The sequence below is a fragment of the Haemaphysalis longicornis genome, unplaced genomic scaffold (assembly GCF_048455015.1).
Source record: "Haemaphysalis longicornis isolate Haplotype H1 unplaced genomic scaffold, Haemaphysalis longicornis Haplotype H1 scaffold_6, whole genome shotgun sequence".
In the NCBI taxonomy this organism is placed as follows: domain Eukaryota; kingdom Metazoa; phylum Arthropoda; class Arachnida; order Ixodida; family Ixodidae; genus Haemaphysalis; species Haemaphysalis longicornis.
The window spans coordinates 52,722,546-52,731,281 of record NW_027526407.1 but is presented as its reverse complement, the minus strand read 5'-3'; positions in this window follow the sequence as shown (position 1 = coordinate 52,731,281).

Genomic DNA, 8,736 nt, shown 5'->3' with positions numbered 1-8,736 from the left:
GTAATCGTCAGTGCCTTTTGTACTGATGTGAAGCTATCTTGGCGTGAGCTTAGTTTTGGCCAATGTTTCAATTTAAAAAAATTGCGAGCGATAGCGGCACGACCAAGGGAAAAAACAGGGGTCCCTAAATTTCGTGTTAAAGCACTCAAACCACATTTATAGTTTTCGTTGCTCGTTTCCCTGGTTATAAGATTTGCATCGCCTATTCAGTATCCCGTATTTCCAAGCCAAGCGTGGCCAATAGATAGTATGCAGTGGACCCAGCATCGGTGTTTGTCACCTGTGTTTATCATCGGTGTTTATCACCGGAACACCCCTGAAATTATCTGACTCCGTATACCTCTCTCACTCCCCTTTCTATCGCCCTTGTTTTCTTTGATCTATTATTTACCAAATATATGTATAATAACGTAAAAACTAAAAAAAGCGTATCGGTTTCTTTATGCCTCAAAGCACTACAATTTTGTTGCAGCACGCGATCTGTTTGTTTTTGTTAGTTTACAGGCGGCCTATGGCGACCACTGAACTGTATTTCTGGATACGCCAAAGAGATGACCATGAAGTTAGATGATGAACTGCGAGCCTATTTTAAACACGTGCTCCAAAGTGGCGACACGTCCTGGGCATGCTTCACCGACTTCTTCCTTCCCGGCAGTTAAACAGCGGGGGTTTGGTGCCCAATACATCGTCCCACCAACATGGCCTCAAATACAGCCCTACTAATTGGCTACGACGAAATGGGTATCGAGTGAGGACTGGCTTCCAGGAGGATGGCGATGATCGGGCAATACTGGGCTAGGATGGCTATGGTCGCTTTGTGACTTGCTAGGAAACGTCACAAAACAATGGAAGTGAAACGGGGGAGAAAAACGCTAGCTCTACTTATTTTTTTTTCTACCTACTCTGTTGACAACTATCCCGAACCTGCGACACGCTCTATACGCTGATGACCTCACACCCTCGGCTACTACGGGCTCCATAGGTGACCAACAAGGCGCCCTCAAAAGTGCCATCCAAGTAGCACAACAACACCTGAAAGCCAGGGGGTTGTAAAGTGCCCCCGAAAAAATACGCCTTACTTACAGTGCGTAAACAAACACATAGACAGCGCGCCAACTCTATCCCGGATCCTGAACTCACCATTATTAATCAACCCGTTCCTAATTTCCCCCACCTCCGAATTCTGGGGCTCACTATTACAACAGACGGGTTGGGTGCCCAAACAATTCTGCCCCTCCAACGTACTCTCCCACAATTAATTCACCTTATCTTTCGAGTTTCTCACGGATGATTTGGGCTCCAAGAATCAGATACTGTGCGGATAATACAAGCCATCCTGATCAGCCGGATTGCATACAGTGCTCCATAGCTAGCCCTAAAACACCCCGAACAAAACAAACTGAACACCGCGATACGGCAAGCCTACAAAACCGCACTAGGATTGCCCCCCAAAACGGCAACAAACAAGTTCTACAACTGGGCGTCTATAATACGTGGGAAGAAATCGAAGAAGAAACGCACCGAATTTCTCAATTAACACGCCTCCAACTCACTACCACGGGAAGAGCGACCCTCCACCGGCTGGGCTATTCGACCTCACAACAGCAAGACGGGAAGGCACGCATTCCCAGGCCCATTCGACAACACATCACAGTGGTTGAAATCCCACATAACATGCATCCCACGCACGACGAGCAGCAAGGGCACGAGCAGTTCATGTGCAGTATGACCACCTCCCCTTCACTCACTATGAAGACGCTTCTCCATACCCCCACAAATCTTCCCGAGCTGCCAGTGGTGAACGACGCCAACGGAAAAGAGTTAACCGCAGTAACGAACATTACAAAATCGATAGAAACTGCCGAAAAGTTGCTATCGCCCTAGCTTCTACCACTTGCGAAGACTACACAATTATAGTCACAGACTCCCAAGCGACATGGCGCAATTTCCTAATCGGACAAATATTCCTACCAGCATTGGCTATACTGAAACGGCTTCCTGAACTACAGATTGTCTTGTCACCTGGCCACGAAAGACTGAAGGGAAATGAGTCCGCACACGCCACTGTCCGCGCCCATACACCCCGGGCCGTTTCCCAAGAGGGGGATAAACTACAAAATGACGACATCCTCGAGCCTACGCCCCTGACAAAGTATGCCGAAATACTCGCCCACTACCGGCGCGGGCGCGAACGATACCCAACACCCCACCCACCCCTATCCTGAACCGAAGCTACAATATTACGACGACTGCAAACAAACTCTTACCCCCACAATACCCTACTCCATGCAATGTACCCCACCCTATACCAGGCATCTTGCAAATACTGCCCTCAGCCTGGCACCCTCTACCATCTGGTATGGGGGCGTCAACAAACCCCGTCCCTTACTCCTAATCCCCAACCTACATACGAGCAGTGGGTGGCACAGCTGACCAGCTCCGACCTCTCACCCAGCGTAGCCTGGTGGAGAGGCCCCGAATGGCCAGCGCAGACCCAGGGTTCCCCGGACTAGAGGAAACCCCCACCGGGCGGGGGCACAGACATCGGCACCTAAGGCTCGCATAAATAAAGTTTATTCCTGGCCCTCCTCCTCAGCAAGCAAGGCAGTGTTTGCTGCCGAAGAAAAGCTGGGAGGGTGTCACAAACTGCAGGCCAGGCCCTCCATTTTTATATTCGGGCGGCCGACATGACGGCCTCCCTAACGGAGTCGGCCATTTTGCGACGTGGTGTGGAATCCGGGGTCCCCCTCCGGATCGCTGCTAAGGTTTTTAAATGCGAATGCATTTCGTAGTCGGGGGTTGTCGTGCTTCGTCGGCGTGCGCCTAGCAACAACTGTGGCGTGCGCCTGCATTCCTCCAGCGCGAGCGCACGTGAGCGCGCACCTCGTAGTTCTGCCTTCGTCGTCGTCGTCGTCGTCTTTCCTCCAGCGCGAGCGCACGTGAGCGCGCCTCGTAGTTCTGCCTTCGTCGTCGTCGTCGTCGTCTCGGTGCGGCTTAAATGCGAATGCATTCCTTAGTCGGGGGTTGTGTTCCGTCGGCGTGCGCCCGCAGGTGTTATCTCTCCGCGCTCCTCCTCGCCCCTAGCAAAAGCTGTGGCGCGCCTAGCAACCGGAGCAGGTGGTAGCTCGGGCATGAGTAGCGGAGGGCAAGGGGAGAGGAGGAGCGCGCTCGGGCGTGTGAGGGCGCTCGCATCGCGGAGCTCGGGCGGAGTAGCGGAGAGTGAGTGGAGAGGAGGAGCGCGCTCGGGCGTGTGAGGGCGCTCGCATCGCGGAGCTCGGCGGGAGAGAGAGCTCGCGCGCGGGGCGGGCGTGTTGCGCGGGTCTCTCTCTCCTCTCCGCGTACCCTCGCACTGATAACTCAGACAGCTGTACGCGACACGCGAAACACTCTAGAGGCAAACACTTGTTTAAACCTCGACAATGGAACTACAAAGACTACTAACAAGTACGCAACACGCAAAACACCCTAGGGGCAAACATCGTTAACCCCCGACAACAGCACTTACTATAAACGAATCTAGCAGCTCTGCAAGCTGTACACGACACGTGAAACGCCCTCAAACATCGTTACCCTCGACAACGACAATTACACAAAAAACACACAAAAAGCCAACTTTCAGCTCGATAGCTACAAGTGACGCTAGAAAAAAAACCCGGAAGGATGCGGATATCTTAATCCGAGGCAAATAGCAAAAACAGCGGGAGGGGCGTTGTAAAATAAAGCCTCTATGAGGCAAGGAGAACACGCCGGTTCACTGATGGAAAACCACGAAGAGGTGCAGCCGTCCACGCCGGGCAGCCGCTTACGTGTTTCGGGGCTCCTGGGTGCAGAAGCTGGTTGGCCATGGGACTCGCGGCGACGGGCGAACTCGAGCGCTGAGCCGAGGCGTGGACCGATCCGTCGCGAGCCTACCGATGCACTTCCGCTAAAGCGCGTCACCCCCGGACCCTTCCCCGCATAGCACGTTCACCAATCTCCAGCCGACTGCCCCAAGCGACCACTTGCGTCCGCTTAAATAACCTCCGCTGGCCGTCCCGTAGACACCCCCCCTCTGGGGGCCCTCGGTAACTCGCCACGATCGTACGCGCGCGTCCGAGCTAGCGATCGTGACGTCACCCTCCGCACCTGCACGCGGGAATGCCGCAGTTGCCATTGTCCTCGGAGCTGGCAGGGCGAAACAAAGAACGTGAGCACTGAGCTAGAGGGGGACCCTGGATTCCACAGCACGTCGCAAAATGGCCGCCTCCGTCCGGGAGCCATCATGTCGGCCGCCCGAATATAAAAATGGAGGGCCTGGCCTGCAGTTTGTGACACTTGCTTCCTCCTAAAGAATATTCTCCCAGAATATTCTAACCTACACAAACAATAGGCCACCACTCATACACACTGCTCTAGACAGGCAATAAGGAAAAGCAACAAAAAGGTTCGTGACGAGTCACTGTCTCTCTTGGTCGCACCGCTCCGATGAATCGTTGAAACGCGCACTCACGGATCTGAGCACGCTCCCACCTGAAGATCGAGTACTTTCGGTCGACTGCACTGCGCAAGTTCACGCGCCACCACATCACGCACACAACTGTTCGAGTTCTCCACGCACCGTGGGCGCTCGCCACTGACGCACTCTAGGTCCACTTACGCGAAAGTACACAAAACGAGAAACATTGCACACTTTGTTCTCGCAAAAATCCCCCAAAACAACCGCATCCTCCGCTAAAACACCTTTCACGTGCTTAGGAGACACGCGTGCGCTCCACTACTTACGGAAAGAATGGACGCGCACCACACTCAAAAAGTCACCCTACGCGGAAACTCTATTCGCGTGCTTTGGGGACACAAACAGCCTCACGCTGACAACAACATAAAAAAACCTACAGCATAATAAACATGCAAAATGTGTTACGACTATCCAAACACTCATGCTATAGGTAGCTGACTCCGCATGCTCAGCCAGATTGCACTTCTTGGCAAACGGTTCGCCTGAGAGGTCTCCCGACGGGGCACAAAACGACAGTCGCCCAGATTACTCCTGGACCCCACATGCGACGGCGTGGGCAGCATGCCAGACAGCCATGGCCCCTATCTCTCTCTCTCCCGCGGGCGTCTGAGCTTCGCGAGCGCTGGCCTCCACGTCCCTCGCGCCAAGCGAGCATCGCTCTCTTACGCGCATGTACCAACTGGTAGTCGCACCCACCGGATGCCAGAACACAGTTGATCATAATCAGCCGCCCGCCACTTCGACGAAAACTCGGGGCATCACCCGACTCTCCTCGACGACGTTTCTGACCCTTACGGTCACCTATTTTGCCCTGTGGCTCAGACTTTCCACGGCTCGTTAACTGCGCATCAGTCATGGTTCCTCTCGCCCTGTGGCTCAGACTTTCCACGGCTCGTTAACTGCGCCTGAGTCTTATTTTTCTCGCCCTCTTGCTCAGACTTTCCAAGGCTCGTTAACTGCGCCTCGGTCTGGTTTCTCTCGCCCTCTGGGTCAGACTTTCCAAGGCTCGTTAACTGCGCTTCGGTATGGTTTCTCTCACCCTGTGGCACACACTTTCCACAGCTCGTTAACTGCGCCTCGGTCAGGTTTCTCTTTTCCTTTCTCCTCTGTCTGTTTCACTCCAGCTCTTCCAAACTACTGCACTGGCAAACTAGGTATATCTCCACCCTATGGTTCTCTATCTCTCGTTCAAACCTTTCTCTCTCTCTCTGCCTTTCCGCCTCTACCTTCAGCCTTTCGGCTTCCGCCTCCTCCTTATTCCTTTGCCGTTCTTCGTTACGCTCATCTCTACGCCTTGCTATCTCCTGCTGGACGAACTCCATCAACTTACTTCCCTCCAGTCCGAAAATTCGTCCCTGTTCGATAAACTTGTCATTCTCCGCCATCTCGAGCGCAGGGAGAACACACAAAAAATATCTGCTAGAAGATCCTTGTGTCGCGGCGGCTAGATCAGCTATTGAGGAACCTCAAAGAACAAACGCGCGAGCCAGCGGCTAGCGTTACTACAAGTGAGCCTCTCCGATTCCAGCAATCTCAACACGTGGCCGACCAGTCCTCCCGTGGACGCAACTTATTGTCACAAACCCCTCCCCTGGATAATTGCGTCCACTTGCAAAATACCAAAGAAGGGCGCGAGCCAACAGTTATTTATATTTTAGCAGGGTGGCCGACCCGTGAGTTTTCACGTGTGCCGAGATTGCTGGGGTGAATAAGTTCACAACGGAGATGCTCGACTACGTTTTGAACTATACAGATTTACTGCACAAACAAAAAAAGATTACAGGGCACCGCCCGACACAAGAAAAAAAAGCCTTCACACTGCCATCAGCCTTGTGCGCGCAGGTACTAATCTGCCGTACACTAAGCGCACGCGCGCGCTGGGAGGCTAGAGCACGGCGCTAGCCAGATAGTAACACAACAAAGGAAAATCAAATACACAAGGTGGCCACTATGACGACACTCGATCCGCCGTGGCCTACGCCTTAACTTCCGACCTCGCACTTATAACTCAGACAGCTGTTCGCGACACGCGAAACACTCTAGAGGCAAACACTTGTTTAAACCTCGACAATGGAACTACAAAAAAGTACTAACAAGTACGCAAAACGCAAAACATCCTAGGGGACAAACATCGTTAACCCGCGACAACAGCACTTACCATAAACAAATCTAGCAGCTCTTCAAGCTGTACACGACAGAGGGTTATGGAACACTCGACCTTTCCGGTGAAACAAAAGGTTACTCAGCCTTTAGTGTTCTATTTGTACCCTGAGGTCAGCCACCACTTGATTTTGCACTTCGTTGTAGCTTGTTCCGGCAGCCATTCTGTGTGGGTTGTTCGTAGTAGGGTGCGTAACTGTTCATTGCATACAATGCCATCTCGGCCTAGTGTGACATCACTTGTTAAGAAAGAAAGGGGCGATGACTCAGGATATCCGCGTATTTGGTGCAGACTTGTTGGAGTATCTTTGTCTGAGCTTGTGTGCCATGCGGGCGTGTCGGGAAGCTGTGGGAGCTCTTTTTTTCTTTTGGAATAGTCGTCCCGTTTAAGTGCTATCGGGACAGTTGGTGTCTGTTTCAGTTTAGGGTTAGCAACAGCCAGGGCTTCAGTTTCTCGGGAGTGATGATTAGCTTTTTTTTACCTGCCATCCCTTCTAGCCCAGGTACACACTGCTGTGGTAATGTCTAGTTGATCCGCGTATTTATGGCCGCTGCTTCTGTGAGTTGAGGCTGTTACTTGCTTAGTAGTAGTAGTAGTAAACTTTATTTGGTGAAAAGGGGGGAGGGAAAAGGGGGAGCTTAAGAGTTCGGGACAGTCAATTCTTTTGTCTGCATATACGTGTGTGTGTTTGATGGGGCTGCGTGCGTGCGCATTGGCCGAAGAGATTGCTGAGGGTTCAACCTAGCCGGGTTCCATAGAGGGACGCATTGCTTTTACCACAATTTTGTCTTGAGGTCACCATCCGCTTTGCTTGCTGATGTATCCGTAAATGAGCAGTGCGCGTGTGTGTATACGTGCATGTTGAATCGGTAATCATTTCCGGCTTGTCTAGCTGGACATGAGGCTCTAATGCTTCGTTTGACTTTGCTTCATTGGAAATGCATTGGCAATGCTTCGTGTAGGTGCAACATTCAAAAAGTTGGCTGTGTGTGGCTAAAACGTTCCATGTTCATGATTAGCTACTTGGTTTTGTACACAAAATTGCGGGGTTGTTGCTTAGAGTCGGAGGTTCTGGTTATACCTAACAAGGGCAACCGTTTTTGCAGGGTACTGTGCGTCACTTTTACAAGAAGCCTCTTTGCGCTGGTGTTGATCGTTATCTCTAGCGTACTCCTCGTTCATTCCTCATCAAAGCGTTGTCTATATTTCGCAGTGTTCGGGGGAAAGTGCTGCAATGTAGTACCTTATTTTAGATATCATGAGCGCATCCCCCTGTCGGAGAAGAGTGTGTTACTCGAGATCATATCGCGTGTTTGTGACTGCCCATAACATGTTAAGAAATTTTTCTTCTTGCGGAGGCATGTGCTGAGTGGTCACATGACCTCACGTTCCCCTTGAAGTGTAGCGCCCAGGTAGTTGATTATAAACACTCTTCAAGGGAATTCAACGTTTCCGTTTTCGATGACAACAGATGAAGGCTTCCATGATGGCTAAGACGTTGTCCTAACCAAGAATATGCAAGAAATATTCAATACTTTCTCACTTCGCGTCTACAGGGACGTAATCTGGACCAGCAATAAAAACGTCATTATCGGTGTGTTGTCTACACGTAAGCATTCTAGTGGCATCAGAACAATTTGCCAGTCACGTGTCTTGGCGGTCGCTTTGGTCGGTAGTTGACAATCGCACAAAAAAGATTTTGTGACGTCACAAAAAATGCCAAAAAGTGCAGATGAGTCTCCGGGGCTTCATCTGTTTTTCTAAACGTCTCTATTATTTGTTTGAAATTTCGATAGAATTGTATTATTATTATTTTCGCGACAAAGCACTCTTTTTACCCAACCGAACTTGTATTTTGTCTTTATGGCCACTCGAGGTGTTCAGTTTATTCCGAAGAGTTAAGGAGATTTCAGAGCACCACACTTGGGCAAATATAGTTGCTTCCTAGCCATTCTAAACTGGCGCAGGGTGCTTATTGTATGCAGCGATAACGTGTTTCTAGTGCGCACGTGTTGAGTGTGTGCTTTGTGTTTGCGTGTTGACCTGATAAACTGATAAACTTGAACTGATGATATCAGTT